The sequence below is a fragment of the Ochotona princeps genome, chromosome 18, assembly GCF_030435755.1.
Source record: "Ochotona princeps isolate mOchPri1 chromosome 18, mOchPri1.hap1, whole genome shotgun sequence".
NCBI classification, from domain to species: domain Eukaryota; kingdom Metazoa; phylum Chordata; class Mammalia; order Lagomorpha; family Ochotonidae; genus Ochotona; species Ochotona princeps.
The window spans coordinates 13,428,776-13,452,597 of NC_080849.1; the positions used below are offsets into that span (position 1 = coordinate 13,428,776).

Here is a 23,822-nt window from a genome sequence, read left to right on the forward strand (position 1 = left end):
ACGACGAGTGTCCAGAAACAGCATAAAGACGTGAGGGTCTGCAGGGGAGCCTGGCAGAGTGGAGACACTCCAGGAGCCACAGCTGAGTAGCTGAAAGATGTGAGAGAGGCAGCCTCCTCACCCACCACACCTGCCCTGCCAGCCATACTGGGCCCACCTGCCCCAGCAAAGCTCAACAGGTTGCAGGAGAGAGAATCTACCAACTCCACAATGGGGTGCCCCAGGATTTCTGCCAATTCCACAGGCCTTGCACTGGTTCATAAAGGTAACCCCATGTGGCTCTGATCTGGGCCTTCAACCTGGTGTTAGGAAACTCCACACGAGCGCAGGTGCCAACACTGGAAGCCTGTCTGTGGCTTCCAAATAGAGCAAAGCCATGGCATTCAACGGGCTAAACAGTGTGTCTGGTATCCATGTCCACCCCATTACAACCAAGAAAGACAAGCCTGAAAAGGGAAGGGTGCATAGATGGGCTGGGGGATGTGTGGGAAGTTGGGGAGCAGCTAGTGGAAGTGGTCGGGTTAAGACTCACCCTAAGCAAGACCCTCACCCCGACAGGCCTCCCCTCCAGTGCGATTCAAACACACGGCTCAGCACCAATGCAGTGCTTGCAAGTGAATGACTGTTAAAAGTGGCTCTCAAGTAAAATGCTAAATGTTCACTTGCAACTGACAAGAAGAAGAGGAGAGGGGACTGTCTTTGTACAGGGTCATAAAATGAATGAGCTGGTCAGAGTTCTGGCTCCAAGGACGTAGTCACTCTCTTCCACTAATTAAAAATTCTTCTTACCAGAATAGTTGGTAAAACTCCCTGTAAAAGGTCTTCAAAGAATCCATTATCAATGGGTCTTTTGTTCCAAACTTCAAATCATGAGACAGGAAATAGTTGCAAATTCCTTTCAGATCACTAACACAGGAATTATCCTGTGCTCAGAGTTCTAAAAATGACCATAATAAACAATGGCACTTTGTGGGAGGCCAAACCATCATAGCTGAGGATCTGAACTTGTCGATTTTTCGGGGTATACACACCCCTGAACTCTCACAGTGTACTGCAGTGTAAGCACAGCTTTCAAGATCAATGTGACACTTGCACAGAAGGTTCTAGAAGAGGCCCAGGTTTCCGTGATGAGGGATACCTAAGGGGAGTGCTATGGCCTCAGATCTGGGGCTCACCAAGAAGGGTCAGCAGTGTGATTCGTGGCTAACTCAAGGCTCCCAGATGCCCATGAACAACAGCTCTCAACAGAATTCAGATGAGTGACAAGTGACAGACGCAACACTGAGAAGGACCACTGAGTGGCAGGGAAGGCTCAGGACCACTCCCTGGCCATCATCAGCAGGCAGCAGGCTGCATGGTGAGTGTGCACTGAACACAGGAACCACACTGTGCCCACCTCCACAAAGGCTGGTGCCCCAACATCCCAGTGCCCAGAGACTCTACCTCCAATGCCCAGTCATTTCCCTTGTGTCCCCAGCCCAGTCCTGAGGATGCAGCAGCTGTGACAAGGTGCCTTCCTGCAGATGCCACCCACGCCACCAACACTGGAACGGTGGTGTTCCCAACCTCTCCTGCCATGTTTTAACAGGTAACAGCTTGCTCATCTCCCACCAGTACCTCATCTGCTACTAGCTAAACCCTCAGAAGGCAGCCATCTCTAACTCTTGAGCAAGTAAAACATTCTATCTACTCCTGAGCTACAGTTAAAAACCTGCCTGCACCAACACTGACCACCCAAGAGTGAGAGCTGGAAAAGGATGATCAGGAGAACCCAGAACCGGAGACCTGGGGAGTCACCACATGCCAGCCCACAATCAGGGCACCTGGCAGTCCTCTCAAAAGAAGGTGGGCCCACACGCCAGCTCTGACAGATGACAAACCAGAGCTCTAGAAATGACACCGACTGGGCTTACAGGACAATTATTCCCCTGCAGGAACCCACTTGCCAACTTTTGCTCAAGTTGTCTGCTTAGCCCTCATACATCACATTTCCTCAAAAGTCTTTCAGTCACGAATAAAGGTTAGTAAGTTACTTCGGTAAGTCTTCATTGTTCTGTAGCTCTCCTCCTGCCCTTCTCCATCACCACTTAAAAAAAAGAGAGAGATTAATTTTCATTTATTTGAAAGGCAAAGTTGTAGAGAGTGAGTGAGACAGACAGAGAAAGAAGTCCTCCATCTTCTGGTTCACTCCCCAATTGGTGGCAATAGCCAGGGCTGGACCACGCTGAAGCCAGCAGCCAAGAGTTTCCTCGGATCTCCCATGTGGGTGCAGGAGCCCAAGTACTTGGCCCATTCTCCACTGCTTTCCAGGGAGCTGGATTAAAAGTGAAGTAGCCTGGATTCCATTCGGCACCCATATGGTTTGCTGCCAGCGCTACAGGTGGCGGCTTAAAGTGCAATGTCACGTCTGAAAAGACAAAGCCCAGTGGAAGGCAGGGGCGAGACAGCAGGCTGCAGTGGGTGGCAAGGATAATGGGACACAGACAACCAGTAATGGCTACAAAATCAAAGCAAACCTTGCTTTGCTCAACCACGTCCTTCTAACTCCACAAAGAGCCAGGTACTCAAAGTGAAAAAACAACACCAATCCAAAGCAAAGCTGGTCAGCAAACTACAGACTAGGTTTTGAGCCGGGAGCAGGGAGCAGCCCATGTTCCTGTAAACAATTTCCTTTCTGATAAGGTGAGGAGCTCCAGGAGATCTCGCACATGGCAGTAGAAAGAGACTCCAGTCAGTCAGTGAGACAAACAGTACATCCATCTTTGTGTAGCCAAGAAGGTTTCTGAGGAGGCAGACTGATACCAAAGGGTTTTTCTTGGGGGGGTGTGGGGGACAGGGTGGAGCCAAGCGCCCCTATTGCAAGCTCCTATCCAAAACAGTCATCAGGGAACTTCAGGGAGGTTCCAAGGGGTTATGTCCTGGGACTTCATTGTCAGCACCCTCCCTCTGCCCCAACGTGCCAGAAAAAGCTGGATGCAGATAGGGCAGGCTTATTCCAACCTGCAGCTGATCCACATGCCTTGGTAAGATGTCAGATGACAGATCGGCATTCAGGCAGATCTTCAGATGGGTGATGAGCCAAACTGCACAGGGCAGAGTTGTGTCATTTGTGTGCACTTAGCCACCCAAGTCAGTGTGAAAGGGTTAAATGAGAGAGCAGGGAAGGGCTAGGGTGGGAGAGGGTCTTTTACCTACAGCTTCCCATGAGTCAACACTGTGACTCGTAAACTATTTGCAGTATTAAAAATCCAGAGCAAGAAATATGATACTCTGCTTTGGGTCAACATCACGTTCAAATCCCGAGGTGATGATTCAGGCAGGAGATGGATTTCCATCTCTTAAATAAATAGAATGAAATCCACACAAGAAAATTCTGAGCAATGACAGCCCACCCTTCCCCCCAAAAAATGTGGTCTACGTGTGTTGGTTTGAAAATCCAAGCCACATGGAAAAGCTAGTGGGAGAATACCCCCCCCCCCCAGTGTGTGTCAGCCTTTAGATTACAAAGGGAGGCAAAGTGTGTGTGTGTGTGCTCACACAAGCAGTTGCCCGCACATGCGTAAACTCCAACAAGGAACAAGAAATCAAAACCAGTAGCTGACTCTGGAGACAGGGCCTGCTCAGTGGGGGCCAGAGATAATAGAAAACGACAGACCAGACTATTCACTGCTTTCTTTATATTCAGAATCAAAAGCCATCCAAATCCATTAAACAACCTACAATTTATTTTTTAAAAAGCAAAGATAGTTAATACACAAATAAAAACCATGTGAAATATAACTTAAGAATGTTTAACCTGAGGACACAGAAAAGCCACTTTGTGGGAAGGGGGTGAGGGAGCAGGAGGGATCACCTCTCTGTTAAAAGGCTGGTTCAGAGGGCCACCCTTGATGAACCCCACGAATGAGAGCCTCAGAAGAGCAGACATGCTTAGTAGCTGGGGGGGGAGGGGAGGCAGGGTGGCGGAATGGCTGGTCGTTAGCCCAGGTCAACACAGAGCAGGTGGCCTGCAGAGCTGTGCAGCTGGATGGCTAGTCGTGTTGGGGAGAGCTGAGGCTGGTAGCAACGCAGACACAGGGAAAGTGAACAAGATGATACCTGCCAGGCTTTTCCAACTTGGACATGCTGCAATTTTAAGGGCTGACACTGTGAGCCAAAACCTCAGTCTAAAAAGAATGCTGCAAGATCAATATGCACATGTCATGTTTCTAAGCACAGCAGTTAATAATCACATCCCCACTTAGTTCCCAGTGAGAAGCAAGACTTCACGAATCAGACTGCTTCCTACTTGCAACCAGTTTCAAATTAGCAGGAATGTAGCAGTCAACAGAAATGACCTGAGAGCATTTGTCAACAGCATTTGTGACACAGTGGTTGTTACTTTAGCGCTACGTATTCCACAGATGATTTACCGGGGCTAACCCACTCTACATGAGGTGTCCAGGAAAATTCTGAGGAAGCCCACCACCTATACATGTGCTGCTGCAGGCTGGTAAACAAAAGTTTGTCTTGACTTTGGCCCAGGACAGAGCTGCAAAGACAACAGAACCGTCTCATCAGAAACACCCACAAGCCACAAAGCCCAGCGTCACTCAGCTAGGGTCAAAGCAGGTCTCAACTACAGGGCAGCCGACCAGGGCTGGAAGAGGCACCAAAGACAAAGTATACACAGTTTTCCCTGGCTGGGAACTCCCAAAGCAACCCAGACTCTGAGCCATCCCCAAGCTTCACTTCCCTCCCTCACTCCATGGCTGAGAGCCAGTAGCTGACCACGCATCACCAGAGAGAGTCATCACTCTTTTGTCCATCAGCCATCAGCACATCAGGGACACTAGGCATGATCACCAGTCTCATTGAGACTCAGTTAGATGGACATAAACATCTGCCTGTACCAATCTCACGCTGGGCAGAATCACTGCTGTGCAGCATTACTTCCCTAAAAAGCATGAATGTCCATTACCTATCAGTTTGCCTCACCATCCAACAATGTCATTTTATTACAGAGACATAATTCACATCAATACCTCATTAGCAAAGATAACAGCTCTGACAAACCCTGAATTTCTTGCCATTCATCAGCATTTTGCCTTAGATTTTGTTTTAAATCTACTGTACCTTTTTTTTTTTAAAGCAAAGTGAAATATCAAATTCTTTTTTCTGGTTTGCTCATCAAACATATGAGACTAAAGGATTTTCCCCTCTTTATCTTGGAGTAATTTTTCATTGAAACCCTCAGAGTCAAGTTGTCCAGCTCTTTTTCAAACCACAAGATCATCTCTATTCCTATGTGGGTGTGCCTGGCTTCAAAGAATGCTAAAACTAGACAGACAAATGCTGGGTTACTGCCAACAGCACGTTTTGAGAGGAATAAAAAAACAGATGAGAATACTATTTTTCTTAAGGCAGCAGCAAAGTTTCTATCATATATTTTATCCACTTTTCTATTCCTGATCAATCTTTACTCAATGCTATTTCTCTCTGCAACTGACATTAATATTTGATTTCAACGCCAAGCACTTTGCACTTGGTTCCACAGTCCACATTTCACCGAATCTACCAATATGCTATTCCTTTCCACCTTTAAATAGGCACCTGGGAACATACCACATCACCCTCTTACTGCTTAAATTTCTACCCACAGCATCTGGGACAATTGTAGCTTTTCATCAAGCTCTAGCCATTGCTTGCCTATCACATGCACAAAGGTGATTTTTTTTTAAAAAGTCACAAATCAAGGGCTGTTGAAAAGATAAGAACTAATGACTCACACTGGATCACAAAACCCACGTTGTAGCGACTCCATGGACGAGCCCGGGTGACTCAGCCTGAGACCATGGTCCAGTCCAGGGCGTAGCCAGGAGCTGAGACCTGTACTTGTCTCTTAATAGATTTCTGCTCCAGCAACCCCGAAGCCCCAGGAAAAGCATCAGCCACCCTGCAAGAGGATGTCAATGACCATGGAATGCAGACACCTGCCCCATGGCTCCTCAGCCTGGCTCCATGCAGGCGGCTAGGTAGGAAGATGACCTAGGAGGCCACAGCTTCTCAGAGCAGGTCCTTGGAGCACCAAAAATTTTGGAAGCCTTCATGGATATAATGGTGGTTCTTAAACTGGGAATCCCAACTCCCTGGATCAGCAGCACCTGCCATTTTGGTTGACATGCAGATTTTCAGACCCATTCCTGACATTCACAGACAGAATCTCTGAGGCCAGAGCTCCCCTGCCTCAATCTAGGCTTCCAAGTGTCTAGGTGATTTTGAAGCTCCAGACAACCAAACAGCAGACCACTGACACTCACCAGGTGGAGCTGGGGAGCCAGAGCTATCATTTGCGCACTGATCCACTGCACTGGGACATAGCTCACTTCCCAGGGAAAATGTGGATGAAAATGTGAGAAAAAGGAGAGCAGAGTTTCCAAACAGCTTCAACCCTAACCCCATCTCCTGCCCAGTATCTCAGCCTGAATATTCATGTGGAGAGTCAAGCATGCAAGGCAGAACCTTTGAAGCCATTGAAACAGCAAAAAAACAGAAACACCTCTATAGCTCCTCAAACAGGTCCTCTCACTCCACCTAGTCAAATCTGATGCTCCTCAGTGATTCTGACCAGGAATTCCCGTACATGGATGCCTCAACAACACAGGAGCAAAGCCTACCTTACAGCAATGCGGAGATGGAACTGCCTTTTCCATTCAATCCTCTTTTCCAATTTATTTTATTTATTTGAAAGATAGAAAGACACAGCAATTGTTCTGCTGATTTAGTCCCCCAATGCCTGCAATAGTGCAGACAGGGTCAAAGCAAAGGTGAGAGCAGAAAACTCAATCCAGGTCTCCCACATGGGCCTCCCAACTACTTTAGCCATCACCTGATGCCTTAAAGAATCCACCTAGCAGCAGGCTGAACAGGACGTGGCGCCAGGCCTCAAGCCCAAACACTCTGATGTGGCATGCCAGCAACCCAAGTGGCACCTCCAATCTGCACCAAGTGCCGCCCTGAAAAAGGGCTGTTTTCACCACAAGGATAATTTCCTATGACACTGGAGTTGTTTTATTTTATTAAATCAAAAAGCACGGATGTCACACTTTGATGATGCAAAATTAAACTACTTTCATGGAGAGGAATGAACACTATATTTCCCTGTGTTAACCCAATGTCAATGATTCTTCCTGCCTTTCTATTCTCTGGTATTACTTGTTGCTCCTTATCAAATGTAATGAACTCATGCCATTGCCCTGCCTGCTGCAATAATCACATGACCTTCCTACTCTGGCCCACAAGGCCACCTGATCAGTCCTGTTTACCATTAGTCTAGAGCATTCCCTTGAGCACTGTCCCCTGCCCAAAGTACTGCTAACCCAGTCAATTAAATTACGATTAACATTTAACCCTCTATGTCCAGTATAGGTTCAATGCTGTGTTGCATCAGGTTGAGCTGCAGCCAACAATGCCAGCAACCCAAACGAATGTCTGTTTCAGTGCTAGCTGCTCTACTTCTCCCTGATAATGTGGAGGAAATGTGGAAGATGGCTCTAGTGTTTGGACCCATGCCACCCACATGGGAAACCTTGATGGAATTCTAGGCTCCCTGCTTCTGCCTGGCCCAGCCCCAGACATTGTGGCCATTTGGGAGCAAACTAGCAGACAGAAAAAAAAAATTCTCTTGCCCTCTTCCTGCCACCTCTGTAACTACTCTTCAAATAAAAAAATATCAGGAAGTCTTCTTATGTAGGCTCCACATGCATTCCCACTCAATTTATAGTGGGCTCATGACAGAGCCCAATCACAAACCTACTTAACACACAACTCCATCTTTGACAGAGGCTACCCAAAAAAAAGAAAAACAAAACAAAACTACCAGGCCATGACCATACTGCATTTTCATGGTGGCTTAGCTCCTCCCCCCATACTTCACATTACTGTACTTCACACCACAGTGGCAAAGGCAGCCAGCCAGGGCAGTCTGGCTGAGACAAACGCAGAGAGTTCACAGAAGGGACGCTCCCCTGCAGGAACAGGTGTTTCTTGCTCAGGTAAAAGGCTGGGGGGAGCCTTCCTAGACCCCATCCCACACCAGCAAGCCCTCAAAGCACTCTAGCTGAGATCTCAAATGCCAGAGTGCCTTTAGTTTTAGCTTTTAGTTTTCAAATCCCTGGTGCTTATAGTTTTCTCCTTTTCAGGGCCAGCCCTGTGGTATAACAAGTAAAGCAGCAGCCTACAACATGGGCATCAGATATGGGCACAGGTCCCTGCCCCAGCTGCTCCAGTTCCAATCCAGCTCCCCGCTAATGCGTGTGGGAAAGCAGAAGACAACCTGAGTGGGAGGGCCCCTCACCCATGTGGGAGATCCAGATGGAGCTCCTGGCTCTGGGTTTCAGCCTGGCCCTGAGCCAGCTGTTGGAGCCATCTGGGGAATGCACCAGCAGGTCTCTCTGTCTCTCCTTCTCTCTCTAATTCGGCCTTTCAAATGAATAAATACGTCTTTTTTTAAGAGAAAAATGTCATCTCTTAAGCACTAGGAACTAAAATTTCAGATGAGTCATGGGAACTGAACCAGAAGGGGAGGAAAGCCAGCAGCAGGTACACAGACAGAATGATTCTAGAACTAAGGAGCCCCACCACTTCCTGGGATACAGGGCAGTGTTAGGTGCCTAATGACACAGGAATCTCCATCCAGTTCTTTTAACAAAGATGGAAATGTTATTAAAATTAAGAGAAAATCAACATCTCTCCTAAAACAGCCCAACCATTCTCAACAGCCCAGATTTGCAAAAACCTGACTGGAGCACAGAACACACATACACACATTTCTCACGGAAAGCCTTCCTATCTCACACACAACTGGACAAACAGCCACAGGTAGCCATTTGCAACCCCATTCAGGAAGCAAAATCCACAGCTTCCATGGGACTCAGGTATTTTAAACCCATTCATTTTCTCATTTCCCAAAGCAACATCTCCTTTTAAGAAACCCAACCTGAACTCCTAATTAACAGACTTCACCAGCCCAACCCCCTTCCAGAAAGATACAAACTAGGCCAAGTCAGTCAAAACACCTCACAGCTCCAGAATCTAGAGGGGAACATACAGGAAGATAAAGTCCACCTCCCAGAGAGCAGTCTTACCAGCAGCAGGCTGTCTCACTGCGGAGAACACACACAACAACACTGCAAACACGGCTCAGGAGCTCAGGAGCTCAGGCAGGTCCTAAAGGGCAAGTGGAGGCCTTGGCTATGGCCAACATGCTCACAGGGCACAAAGTCAACCAACCAGCCAGACCCGCAGCCAAGTGAACAGCATGGCTGTTCCTCTCTGTAAAAGCCGCACTCTGATAGGGACTCACTTGGAACCACAAGCACCTGCGGAACTTTCCACCAGACACACAAGTTCCGAACGCTCAGAGGCCTGCAGGGTGACCTTTTAGGAAAAAGCAGCTGTCTGTGGAAACCCAGAAAACTGTGTGATATAACATCAGCTGTGGCCATGCCTCCACCTTGGGTAAACATTTGGAGGTACACCCTGTCTTTACGCAGCCTTCAGGTCAGCCCATTCCTTCCCTGTGCACACGATCCCCTCGGCCAGCAGCCCCTTGCGCAATCATAGCGCTGGCCACTGGCCTCTCGGGAACAAGGTAGTTCACCTGCCTTCTTTCCCAGCAAGAAAAGTGCACCAGGCTCTTCATACGTGAAGCCATTACTAGTGCTTTATCATGTAGCCAAGTGACAATTAAATCCTCACCAACTTCTTGGAGTAATCAAATAATTTAACCCATAAAATACCAAAAGAGAACCAGGAGGCAGATTAAGCACCCCACATGTGACACCAGCATCCCACATGAGCACCAGTTCATATTCTCGTTGCTCCACTTCTGATGCGGCTCCGTACTAATGCACATCGGGGGAGCAGCAGAAGATGGCCCACGTCCTTGGACCCCTGCACCCCCATGCGAAACCCACATAAAGTCTTGAGCTCTTGGTTTTGGTCTGGTCCGGCACTAGCCATTGCACCCATTTGGGGAGTGAAGTAGAAGACAGAAGATACCTCTCTCTGTCTCTCTCATTTGCTCTTGGTCTCCCTGTAACTGCCTTTCAAGTAAATAAATTTTTGGTTTATTTATTTATTTTTTTTAATTTATTTTTTTTATTTTTATTACAAAGTCAGATATACTGAGAGGAGGAGAGATAGAGAGGAAGCGGAGCTGCCGGGATTAGAACCAGCGGCCATATGGGATCAAGGCAAGGACCTTAGCCACTAGGCCACGCTGCCAAGCCCTATTTTGTTTTAAATATGGGTTTGCTGTTTCCTAAGAAATATTCAGGAGCCCACTGCACAGTAGTCTAGAAAGCTTCCTGCTGCCTCCGTTCCCCCATCCCACCAGCCTCTCTGAGGACGTGAATGCAGAACAGGGCTGGAGGGGCGAGTCACACGCTTCCTGGCAATCTCACTGGCTAACTTGCCTATCTTTGCACAGCACCAGCTCATGGCTAGCATGAAGTTTGTCAAACATCATTAACAGACAGACCTCTGTAAATCCTGTCCCACAGCCACTGTCATCATTGCAGGGAAGGAACAAACAGGAGGTAAACACAACAACCCCTCTGTTCATGAACACTTTGGAAAACTATAGAACCTTCTAGAATATTCTAGGGAGATAAGATAGTCAATATATCCTCCATGTAAGCCAGGTGAGCCAGCCATTATGAGGTAGAGTACAAGTTACACATCAGCGGTCACCCTGGTGTGCCAAGGCAGCAGAGACAACACATGCCCACATTTCAAAGTGCATGTGGACAAGTACACTTAAACAAGTACACTTGGGTACAAGATATTTTTGAAGTTCATGCATTGATTTTTCAGAATAAGCATTTTCTACAAATGTTTTAAGACTCTTCCATGTATGGATTTCAATTACTTTTATAGCTAAATAAGTTTATCTTTTAATTCTAGTTTCTAAAAACTACCTGAAGTACCCTTATACATGTACAAAGGTTCATGGGAGATGAATGACTCTTTTAAAAATAATAATAAAAGATCTATTTATTGCACTTCAAAATCAAGAGTTACAGAGAAGCGGAAAAACAAAGATAAATCTTCCACCTGCTAGTTCACCCCTCAACAGGCAGAAACAGCCAGAGTTGAGCTGATTTAAAGCTGGTAACAGGACTTTCTCCCAGGTCTCCCATGTGGGTACAGATACCCAAGGACTTGGGTCACCTCTCACTGTTTCCCCAGATAATTAGCAGGGAGCCAAATCAGAAGTGAAACAGCTGGGACCCCCGGTGCTCTTGTGGGATTCTGGTCCACAGGTGGAGGTTTAGCCTACTATGCCACTGTGCTGGCCCCAATGTGTTAAGGTCGACTCTTAACAGCACTTACCACAGTGCTTGGCACACATAGGACACCAACACATGCCCTTTCCTTCACGGCCAGGACCTATACCAGGCAGGGCTCCTGACCTCCAACCAGCTTTCTGTCCACTTCTCCATGCTAGCTTTTCTCCATCCATAGGATGGTTTCATGCTGATCTGGTAATGGGGTCTCATCTCTTCCCCTAGCCCCCTTTCTGCAGACCATGCCAGACCCAGACGGACACAGGGGACTAGCTGATGGAATGACTCCTTAAGGAAGCCTTTAAAAATCACAACCAACCTGACAGGACCAGCACTGTAGCTTGCAGCAAGTTAGGCCACTGCTTGCAGCGACCACACTGCACAGCAGGGTACTGACTCCCATCCCCGCTGCTCTTCCTCCCAGCAGTGCTCCCTGTGAATGCTCCCGGGAAGGCAATGGAACATGGCCCGAGTGCCTGGAGCCCTGCCAGCCCCATGCGAGAGCCGGATGGAGTTCCTGGCTCCTGGCTTTGGCCTGGCCCAGTCCCAGCCATTGTGGCTATTTGGAGAGTGAACAAGTGAAAGCAACATCTTTCTGTCTCTATTTCCCTCTCTTTTTGCCTCTCTGCCTTTCAAATAAATAAAATAATTTTTAAAAATGGGAGGCAGAGGACGGAACTGGGGGTTTCAAGCCCCTTCTGCTGGGACACGGGGTGGGAACTGACATTCTTATTTGCAGTTTCGATGATCTGGGCCTGCACATATAACTGGCATTCGGCTGAAAAGTGCTAAGCCCCTTTCCTGCACGCACAAATGTCACTAGGCCAGTAATGAGAAATATATCTAATGCAATTGTTTCCACATAATGGAGCCCGAGGCAAGATCCCAGAGTCTCCCCACACACAGCTGGGTTTAGCAGTCCTCTGGGTTTGGAAGCAGCTTGCCCTCTGCCAGGCTGTGGGAAGGCAGAGGCCTGCCAACCCCCACCCACCGCCACACCCCAGCAGGCTGACACAGATACACCCCCTGAGAGCTGCAGAAACCACACAGACTCAGTTAACTCAGAAGCAGAATAAGCGGGATTCTTGATGCAGTCATCCCACGAGGGGTCCTGCACCACTGCCTCTGAGAAATACAACCACAGCCTCCTCCTTGGCTTTCACGGGACAGGACAGCGCTGTTTTCACCACCCGTGTGAGTCTCATCAGATAGCTGCTCAGAATTCAAAAGCAAAGCCAGGTTTACAACCACAGGCAAGGGCTCTAAGATGACTTGGCACGTTTTATTTGAAATTTAGAAACTGGAGATAGACAAGGGAAATTTTGCCAAACATTCATATTAGCCACTCTTGAACTAAATGATATGCGCACGCACGTACACACACACACACACACACACACACCCGTAACAGTATACTAGGCACACAACATACTCACGCACATACCAGGGGAAACTAGAACAGATGGGGTGGTAAAACCCACTTTCTAGTGGCTGAGTCAAGAAGCGATCCCGCAAGTCGGGAGCCTGCCTTCCTTGCTCTGGTAGAAGAAACTTTCCTGAAGGACTTTCTTTGCCAACCAATTAAATGTAGAAAACTGCTTCCCACAGAGAGCCAGGGTTGTTATTAACATCCACGACAACAATGCAGGGAACACCCGCAGCAGGTGAGCTGTTACTTCATTATTTCCTTCCCAGACCTCTAAGCTACTAGAGGTCTCACACTGTGTCTTCCCTTAACATCTCCTTTGCTTCCTCAGCAGAAACACTAATTGGCCACAGAGTTTAAAAGAACTCCAGATTTTGCCACAGGAGGTTGGGAGGAGAGGTGTAAGCGCCTAACTTCCAGGCCAACCACATTACCAGTGAGCAAAAATGAAAGCCTCTAGCATCCCTGGACAAAGTGGACGAAACAGTGGCTCACAGCCGACCTCGCCTCCGCCCTCTCCATGCTGTCTGGCTCTGGCTTGCCTCTCCTTTTGAAAGTGGGAGCCAAAGGCAAACAAAGCAATCCCACAAATCAAGGGGTGTGGAACACTCCAGGCTATGCACCATGAATGCCAATGAGGAAAACTTTGCAAATGTGTTAATTTTGCAAGAAAAGCCAAGAGGGAGGGTGGGGAGGAGTGGGGACAGAGGATTTACTAGAAAGAGGCCAGCCGAGGCCAAGTGTGTAAAAGGTTAGTTGGTGCAGAATGCCTGAGATCACAACTTGGAATTTCGCAGCCTGCACTGAGGGCTTCCAGAAAGGCCAGAAGTGATCGTTATCTGGCGCCCAAGGTCAGACGGGCTGGCCAGCCCCAACGTTACTTTACAATCAGAGAGGAGGGCAAGGCAAATAACACAGGCAGGCAACACAGGCAACACAGGGTCCACCCCTACCCTCTCTCCGGCTCTAAGAGGCACAGTTAAGTATACAGCAAGCTGCAGCTGGAAAGTACACACCCACAGCAAGAGAGAAACCACAGAGCTGGCGCTATCCCTTCACTCACCTCCTCTCTTCTAGGTGGCTGGACACAACCACCTCTGGCCCCAGGGACACACGCACTTGGTTCATCACACAGGGTTCTGGACAGAGTCGCAGTGCACTGATGTCAGACCCAAGGGCAGCCAGCCCCGGCCTTCAAGAGCACAGAAATACAGCAGCAGACACTACCCGCTAAACACAAAACCCTGAACTTGACAATATAAAGGTGCAGTGCATGTGCAGTAACTCTGAAGACAAGCAAGGAAAGAAGAGAGGAAGAAAATGAGAAATTTCACCACTTGGGATTGCTTCTACTGAAAGTAACAACTGAATCAAGAAGACAGGTATGATTTGTATGCAGCTCACGGCCTCACCCCTAGAGCAGGGATGATGTTCCCTCCTGATTGGTGAGCTGTGAATGAGGACAGAATAAGCTCTGGCAAGTTGACAGGTAGTTCTGCCATGCATGTGCAAAGGGAAGAGATGGCAGGCCAGCTGCATGGGGATTGCTGCTGTATCAAGAATAACTTGCGCAGGGCTTGGCAGCGTGGCCTAGTGGCTAAGGTCCTCGCCTTGATCCCATATGGCCGCTGGTTCTAATCCCGGCAGCTCCACTTCCTCTCTATCTCTCCTCCTCTCAGTACATCTGACTTCGTAATAAAAATAAAATAAATCTTCAAAAAAAAAAAAAAAAGAATAACTTGTGCATCCGGCACAGTAGCCTAGTGGCTAAAGTCCTTGCCTTCCATGCACCAGGATCCCATATGGGTGCCAGTTCATGTCTTGGCAGCCCCAATTTCCATCCAGGTCCCTGTTTGTGCCCAGGGAAAGTAGTCGAGGATGGCCCAAAACCTTGGGATACTGCACCCACATGTGAGACCAGAGGAGGCTCCTGGTTCCTGCTTCCGGCTCCTGGCTTTGGAACAGCTCAGCTCCGGCCACTGCGACCACTTGGGGAGTGAATCATCAGATAGAAAATCTTCCTCTCTGTCTCTCCTCTTCTTCATATATCTGACTTTGCAATAAAATAAATAAATGTTTAAAAACTTGTAACTGGAGGATTCTACTCCTTATTTAAACATATACACTCCTCCATCTCTCTTCTGCCCAAAATCACTAATGCAACACCTGAATGACTGAAAGCAAAAACCTGTGTGTGCAGGGTGGGGGAGAGTTCAAGCCCTGCCCAGCCACTCGGTCTAGCAGATTCCACAAAGCAACATACACAGGACACGAGACTTGCTCTATGCCACAGCAAACTGTAAACCCCAGTGCCTGTGTGGACAGGGCAGCAGCGCGCAGAGTGGGCACACAGACTCCCACAGTAACATCCACTTCAGCATGCAAATCATGAGAATTCCATCAGCAGGCAAAACACAAATTATCCAGAAGAGATCCCGCCCCTAGGTGTTCCTCCCAGATGCACCCTGCACATGGCAGTCAGGGAGAGGATGCATCCCCCAGCTCCAGGGACTGGAATGTGGCCTGCCCAGCTGGCCTAGCCAGACACGATGACCATCATTTCCAGGGTCTAAGGCCGTTTGGAGACTTCCTAAGTGACTGGTCTGGCTTCCCAATGCATGAAGCCTCCTGAACCCCCAGCCGGCACGTGTGGACGCACATCTCCCACCTACTGCCTTTGCTCGTCATGTGGACATTTTTCATAGACAAAATGTTTCTGCTTCCATGAGCTCAAATCTATCACAACCTCTATCCACTTAAAAAAAACGAAAACAAACCAAACACCCAAGAAAAACACTGATGGTTCAGGTGAAAGTCCTCGCTGGGTCTGAGGCATTCCAGGCTCAGAAGGCAGCAGATGTGGGGCTAACCACTGCTTGCCAGGCACCTTGCTCAGGTAGCTGCTGACCCATCACACACTGCGCAACTCTGAGCCCTAGACCTTGTCCTGTGAAGTCCTCCAAGTGCTCTGAAGGATGGATTAGGGTGTGCAACGAATGAATTCACTTGCTGAGAGCACTGTGGAATCAGGCCAAGGGCTCCCTGCCCCATCACACGAACACAGGCCTCAAAGTAAAGGTTGAATTATTAAAACACCTCCATCACAGGACCACACATATCAGGTCATACTCTCCTCTGCAGGAAAAAGAATAAACTCAGTTAAAGGCAATACCTCTGCGATCCACTCTGAGAGGGAAGCCCTAAGCAAATCCCACAGATCTTCCTCCCCAGCCCCCTCTCTGGCAGCAGCAATACCAGAAACCCCGTAATTGGCAGGGGTATTTCCACATTTTGGAATTGCTTTGGATCAACACTGTTCTTGATGGCTTCCAGATTCAGGGATGTGTACAGCATCTTAAGGCTGGGATCCTGTTCTAAATACAAAATTCACTTACATTTCATATACATCTTACACACATAGTCTCAAGGGGACTTCAAATAATATTTACAATTCTGTGCATGAAACAGTCTCATGGAATGCAATTTTTCACTGGAGCCATCATGTCTGCACTCAAACCTCTCAGATTTTGGAGCATTTCCATTTTGGGACTTTCAGACCTGGGATGCCCTCAGGCACCTGCAGAAGTCAACAGGTCAGGACACTACAGGCTTCGGCACACCTGGGTAGGGAAACCAGGCCGTGAGAGTTCATCAGAGCCCTAGGCCCTGAGACTCTGCCCGCTGGGATTCATGTGGGCACCCTAAGTGGCAGGCTTCACTCCTGTGCACCAGAATTGAGAGGAGCAGGACAGGCTCTGCCATTCTAGACTAGAAGTGGATGCTTCTTCGCCTTCTCAGAATACACTCATGCAAGGACAAGACCTCATGGACTTGGCAGAGAAAACTGGTTCAAAAGTCTAAGTAGTCCTCCCACAACCAAAAGAAAGCTCCCAGAAGCATCACGCATAAAGTAGTAGTACCCAAAGCCCCGGGAGCAACACTGGGTGAAAAACACGAGGCATGTGCTTTCCCAGCAACAGCTGAACTAACACATAGCAGACGGAATGACAACACTGCCACAGATGAACAGACGGGACCCTGGAATGATGGGGTTCCAAGAGCCAAGTCTTGGGCTGCTATGTACACCATTCAACAGTTTATTCAAACACACATTATAGAGGCCACTGTTGTGGCTAAGCTGCCACCTTACCGTGACAGCACCCCATATGAGTGCCAGTTTGAGTTCCAGCTGCTCCACTTCTGATCCAGCTCCCTGCTAATGAACCTAGCGAAGCAGCAGAGGATGGCCCAAGTACTGGGGCCCCTGCTACTCATGTGGGCACTGCATTTGGAGCTACAGGTTCCCCAGCTTTTGACTGGTCTAGCCCCAACTATTGTGGTCACTGGGAGAGAGAACCAACAGATGGATGATCTTCCTTTCTCTCACTATGGCTCTTCTCTAACTCTGCCTTTCAAATGAAATAAACACATCTTTTTTCTTCAATAAGCAAAAGAATGCACACATACACAACTTCATGCAATCAGCGTTGGTCTTGCCCGGCATCCAACATCCCTCCAACACTGACTCCTCCCTGAACTCAGATGGGCCAAAAAGGAAGCTGACACGGGGTAGGGGCCAGAAAGGAGAGCAGAAATGAGCAATCGGATGCATTCACTGTGTTTGTTTCCATCCTCCAATCTGACCACAGGCCACCACGAACACAGCTGTGCTCAAAGCTCAGTCGACACTGAAACCAAACGCACAGGACTCTGATCCATCACCATCTGCGTCCCTCTTACCATTGAGGGCTGAGAACCGGCAAGGCCTCAGCAGGCTGAGCAGCCCCAGCAAACCAGCCGTGAACTCTGTTGTCGCACTTGGCCGGGCAACTTTCTTAGGACCTTCTCCATCAGTGAGCTGGGCTGAGCCAACCACACACACCCACGTTCAATAAAAAAGATCAGGCTCAAGGCTGTTTTATTTTAAGCCTCATGCACGTCATCTGCTTTTCTGTTGTGAAAACAAATGCTAGAAAACCATCCCCCACCCAGCCCCAAAACCCCTCTACTAATCTGAGAAGCCTGTTATACATGCGTGACAGGTGCTTCCTAGCTCGGAACTAACCGCACTGTACTGATGTCCTCAGCTACAGTAGGTAGCAAATGATTAACGCTACAGTGAGATCGCTCGTGGCAATCCAAAAGGCCAAGTGCAGCCAGGGAAAGCCAAAGCCACCAGCACCCTCAACAAGAGTCCTCGTTTGCCCCGGGCATTTTGGCACCAGTTCTGTCTCTGTACCCGGAGCAGAGATGTGGTTTATAACCACAACACAGTGAGATGGAACCAGCAAGTCCCAGCAGTACCTGCTGCCAAACCCTTCAAGATGTGGCCCCACCAGGGTCTCCCACATGCATCTTTGTCACAGGTGCTACCTCAATGGGACAAAAGCAAGGGAATCCAAAGGACAGGACTTAAAGGTTGTCTTTTTTCGGGCCCAGCGCCATGGCCTAGCAGCTGAAGTGCTTGCCTTGAATGCACCCGTATTCCATATGGGCACTGATTTGCGTCCCGGTGACCCCACTTCCCATAAAGCTCCTGCTTATGGCCTGGGAAAGCAATCACGCACGGCCCAAAGCCTTGGGATCCTGCACCTATGTGGGAGACCTGGAAGAAGTTCCTGGTTCCTAGCTTTGGATCAGCTCAACTCTGGCTGTTGCAGTCACTTGGGAAGTGAATCATCGGACGGAAGATCTCCTCTCTGTCTCTCCTCCTCTATATATATCTGACTTTGCAATAAAAATAAATAAATCTTTAAAAAAGGTTGTCTTTTTTGTCAGAGCTTCAAGTTGCTGAGATGCCTATATTACTTAGAGGCAACAACATGGGTGACTAGACTTAGAAATCTCCTTGCAGCTCCACAAAAACCACATCAAAGAGGTTTCTTTGGCCAGTCGGGTTTCCTGAAACAAAACCTTACAGGCAATCACATGGATGCTGAACTGAATCCTAAGCAGAAAAGTATCACCCAAATGGCTACACACTAAAAAGAAATGGATTCACCGTAACTCCATGTAGGAGAACCACAGCTGCTCTGTTCTATCCGGCAGCTTCTAGCAAAAGCAGCTGCAGAAAATCTGAAATGCAGCTAAAACACAGCAGGATCTGAACTTGAACTTGTTGCTTTTTGATTGGCCTGGGCAGTGCTTGTCCACACAGATTGGAGGATGACAGGAGAATTCGAGGTTTGTCATCAGAGAAGAGCTCAGGCCTTAGTAGGTGAGCAGAAAAAAGGGCACATGAGCAGCAGGTGGCCCTCCAGGCCTCACCTCCAGGAAGGGAAGGAACAGAAACGCACAGAGGCCCACCAACACCTGCTGTCTGCTGTCAAGACTGAGGCAGCCGGGAGCACCGGGCCAGCGTCATTAGTAGGTTCACATGCAAGGAACAGACAAATGTGAGGTTATGTTAAGTTTTAAGAGGAGGATTAAGGATGGCAGCAGGGTGGGCAAGGAGACAAGAACATTGCCATTTGAAGCAGGGGGTGTGAAACGGTGCCCATGGAGAACAGCGTGACAGGTCCCCAAAGGCTTCAAGAAAGAGTGGCAGGATAACCCAGTCACAATGTTTCCAAGGTACCCACAACAGGGCCGTTCACAGCAACACCACTCATGACAGCTGGAAACACACATAACCCAAGGTCCAAGATCCAAGATGAATGGATTTTTCAAGTAAAAGATGATGTATTGTCCAACCACAAAAAGGAATGGAGTACTTACACCTGCTGAGGCAACGCCATGTTAAGTGAACCAAGCCACACAAGAAAGATGAAGAGTGCACGGATGCACTTTCATGAACTATTCAGAACAGGTGACTGTGCAGGCCAAGATCAGGAGCTGGGGCAACAGGAGGAGTATCAGGGCAGAGGTAAAGGGCTCAAGTTTTCTTCCTGGGGTGATAAAATGGTGTAAAGCAGCTGTGGTAAGGGCTACACCCATCTGTGGGTGCAGTGAGAGCCCCTAACTGTGCACATCCCATGAGCACAGCAGCCAGTGTGGTAGGGCTAGATGTCGCCAGTGGAAGTTCAGGAAAGCCTCTGAGGATGACAGCAAAGGCCCCATGGAGACCCAGGAGACACAAAGCCCAGACAAGGTGAACAGCATATGTGAGGCTTGCATACGACACCCACGCTGGCCAATGGGGCAGCTGCCAGCAGCAACAGCACTGCAGACACCACTGGGCCCAACTGCCATGCGTGGCAAACAGCTCATCATTCCTGCCAACACAGCATACACACAAAGCACTGTTTTGACACGATGGGTTACCTAAAGAGTACCCAAGCTCATTTCACAGGCAGTCCACTCAGAACAGAGCCTGGGGCGGGGGGGAGGAGATGCTACCCACATGGCTAGTGTGTGGGGGGGAGGGGTTCACATAAGGCCCCATGGGCAGCAACAGGCCAGCACACAGAGCAACCTAGCAAGGATGGGGTGGGCAGACCATGAAGGCTTGGGCAGCCCAAAGTGTGCTGGGCGGCTAGGGGTGGGGAGCCCCATTCTAAATGCCGAGACATCGCTCTGCTCCAGCAGCACCACTTGGGGCAGGGGTGGGGAAGAGTGGCAAATGCAGGTGGGGGGGGGGGAGTCCGAAGACTTCTCACACTACACACACACACACAAAGGGGAGATTTCTACATACTTACACACACATTCTGGGAAGATTTCCCACACCCAATTTTATACACACAGGGAAGATTTTACAAATACATGTGCATGCTCTCTTGGCGGGGCTGACACACTTACACCTGCTCACACTCTGGGAGCAGTTTGCACACTTATACATATACACACCCCATTCCTGACCAGCACAGTTCAGAACTGTGCACAGAACCACACTGCTGCCTGGATTTGAGTCTCAGCTTTCACAGCAGGGCCCCGCCTCCATGGGCAAACTCTGTAATTCCTCTATGCTTGAGATGTGCATTGACAGAGCAGGTGCTCAGTAACCTTCACACAGGGCGACGTACTGCGCCAAGCACCAAGAGCTGCGTGGGGATGCAAGCGAAGAAGCTGAGAGATTTGCAAGGCGTGGCACCTGCTGTGCTGCGAGGCAGGGCTGGAGCTGGGATGGGTGTGGGAGGCCACAGCTGGAAGCAAATAGAGGGGGCCATCTCGTGGACTCCCAACCCCCTGAAGGCAGGTGGAGGGTGGGCATCTGGCAGCAGCAGCTATCCTGCTCAGTGGCTCCTAGAAAACATCTGGAGCCTAAGGCTTTGCAACCCCCCAGGGACTGGGGAAAGGGGTGAAGAGAGAAAAGGGTAAGAGTGCACCTCTCAGATCGCACCTGCCCTGCCAGAGACCCAGAAGCAGAGGCGGTGCTGGGGGCAGACAGCCAAAGGAAGACCTGCAGTGAGACAGGCAAGCAGGGTGCCACACTTTGCAGGAGCACGAGTTACCAGGAAGAAGAGAATTCTCAGACACAGCCCACGGACACAAAGTTAGAGCTGACACAGTGTGGGCTGGGCCAGGATCCCCCAGGGGGACACCATGACGCTGGCAGCAGAGACCAGAGAAGCAAGTTAGATGGCAGAGTTCCACTGCGGCAGTGCAGGGAAGGAAGTGGATGGTGGAGCCAAAAGACCCGCTCCCTCCTGGGTCACAAAAGGCAGCAGCGGCTGCAGAGGGAGGTGGTGCTTCTTCTTCAGGAGATTTCTGGAGAACAACGTTCTCAGGCCTGTTCTTCCAGGCTACTTGGAAGGCTCCAGCAGAAAGGGAGAGACAGCTGGTGCAGATATAACGCAAAAGCAGAGAGCTGGGGAGAGCGGTGGCTTCAGGAAGGGGCTGCCAGAGGATGATGGGTACCTGGTGGCTAAGCACACTTCCCACAATGAGATGAAAAGCACATCCGGCAGCTAGGAAGAAGGGCAGGGGCAGGAAGAAGCCAGGAACCAGCAGGTGTGACACTGTCCTCTCTACCGGGGGAACTGCTCAAAACGCATCACCTATCACCTGCTGCAAAGCCATCAGCCTTGGCGGGAGTGGGGGCCTAGGGGCAGCACTAGGCAGTGCTACAGAAACAGGCCCCGAGAGAGGAGGCTTCCCAGGAACACAGAGCTCTCAGGTTGCTGGGGTGGCTGGGCTGCCAGAAGCATCCCCGCAGATCTCAAGCAGGGAGGTCGGGGACTACAGGGGACACTTTGTAAACTCCTGTTTCAAAGCCTGTCAAGAAGAGAATGGCCTAGTGGCAAAGGGGGTGAAGCTGCCACCTGCAACACAGGTGCTGGTTCCTGTTGGAGAGGGCAGCAGGGAAAAGTGACTCACAGAGGCAGCCCCCAGCAAGAGCAGCTGTCCAGTTCCACAGGATGATGTGGTGGTCAGGGAACATTCCAGGGGCATTCAGAGGATGTGGAACACTGCCAATGACAGACAGGGGCTGGCCACATGTCATGAGCAAGGTACTATCCCACTGATTCTGTGGTTCCTAAATTTCCCTCGTTTCCACAGTTAAACTTAAAGCATCTAATGACAGACAAGCTGGAGGAATAAAAGCAAGGGCGACTGGAGCTTACCAAACCGTGCTTTAGACACTGCAACTTGTGTCCAACCAGCACTTGCACTCCAGCACGGGTGGGAGTTAAGGGAATTGGGGTTAAGATGGGGTGAGGAGGAGACACAGCATGGCGAAAGCGAGACAAAACTCACCACCACTAGAGGGCAACACAGCCCCAACACTTGAGCAAGTCAAAGATCCTGGCAGCAAGATGTGAACTATATCAGGTTGAATTTCTCTAGTTCAAAAAACATCACTTGGGCCCAGTGTGGTAGCCTAGAGGCTAAAGTCCTCGTCTTGCATGCACTGGGATCCCATACAAACACCAGTTCATATCCTGATTACTTCACTTCCCTTCCAGCTCCCTGCTTGTGGCCTGGGAAAGCAGTTGAGGACAGCCCAAAAAGCCTTGGGACCCTACACCCGTGTGGGAGACCTGGAAGAGCTCCTGGCTTTGGATTGGCTCATCTCCTGCCGTTGCGGCCACTTGTGGAGAGAACCAGTGGACAGATCTTTCTCTCTGTATCTCCTCCTCTCTGTAGATCTGAATTTTCAATAAAGATAAATAAATCAATCTTCCAAAATAAACAGTCACTCACTGAGATAAACAAACACTATAAAAAACAGTATCGAAAGCATACAGAAAAAGTCTGGGGCTTCTCATCAAACTGAGGTTCCTCCTTGAGGAAATACAGGAAGGATTCAGGCTTAGGCAGCTTCCACACCATGCCATTAAGGCAGTTTCAAAGATGCATTCAAGTCATACATTGTTGGCAAGACTTTAAAATAGAAAAAAAGAGCTATACTGATAGCAAATCTATCACTGAACCAAGCCTTAGAAGGGACAGGGCCAACAGATGGTAACATGGACAGACTTCAAGCAGGCTGTCAGATCCGTGCTATGAGCAGCAAGTGGCACAGCGGTTGAGATACCTGCATTGCCCATCGGAGAGCACTGGCCGGAGCTCCAGGTGCTATGCCTGTGACCCAGCTTCCTACTAACTAATGGGCACCCACGGAGGCAGCAGGTGAGGGAGTGAGTCTTTGGGTCCCTGGTACCCACACAGGAGACCATGGATAGGTTGCCCCTGGTGCCTGACCACCACCTAGCCCAGCCCTAAGCTGTTGTGGACTTTGGGAAGTCCACCAGAAGAGAGCTTCCCCCTCTCTGCCTTTCAAATAAATGCAAATAAAAATTAAATCCACCCACCAATTGTTCCCTATGTTGTTTCTGAAGACAACAAAAGTTTAATCTGCTCAAAGTCGAAGTCAGATCCAGCTCTCGCCAGGCTCCTAACACAGAAGGACTGTTTCTTTGTCCTGTCCCCTAACCAAAGGTGGCCTTCAGTGTTTAGTCACCAATTCTACACCTGATCACTCTCATTTTACTCTCCTACGCACCTTACTCCTTGTCCCAAAAGGGTGGAGGAGACACATTCAAGACCCTGTACCTGAACTGCCATGTCATCTTTGGATAACATTCAGTCTCGGTGAGCTACTTCTCATCTCTTGAGAAAACATCGTAATCACTCGATTACAATGCGTCTGAACAGGATGTGATGTTAACTACCTGCACACC

The 23,822-nt window shown here is 49.2% G+C and overlaps 1 protein-coding gene across 3 annotated transcripts in view; it reads right to left on the minus strand.

The window, feature by feature from the left end:
• NEDD4L (NEDD4 like E3 ubiquitin protein ligase) overlaps positions 1-23,822 on the minus strand; it is a 290,593-nt gene that overhangs the window by 208,004 nt on the left and 58,767 nt on the right. The window lies entirely within an intron of this gene.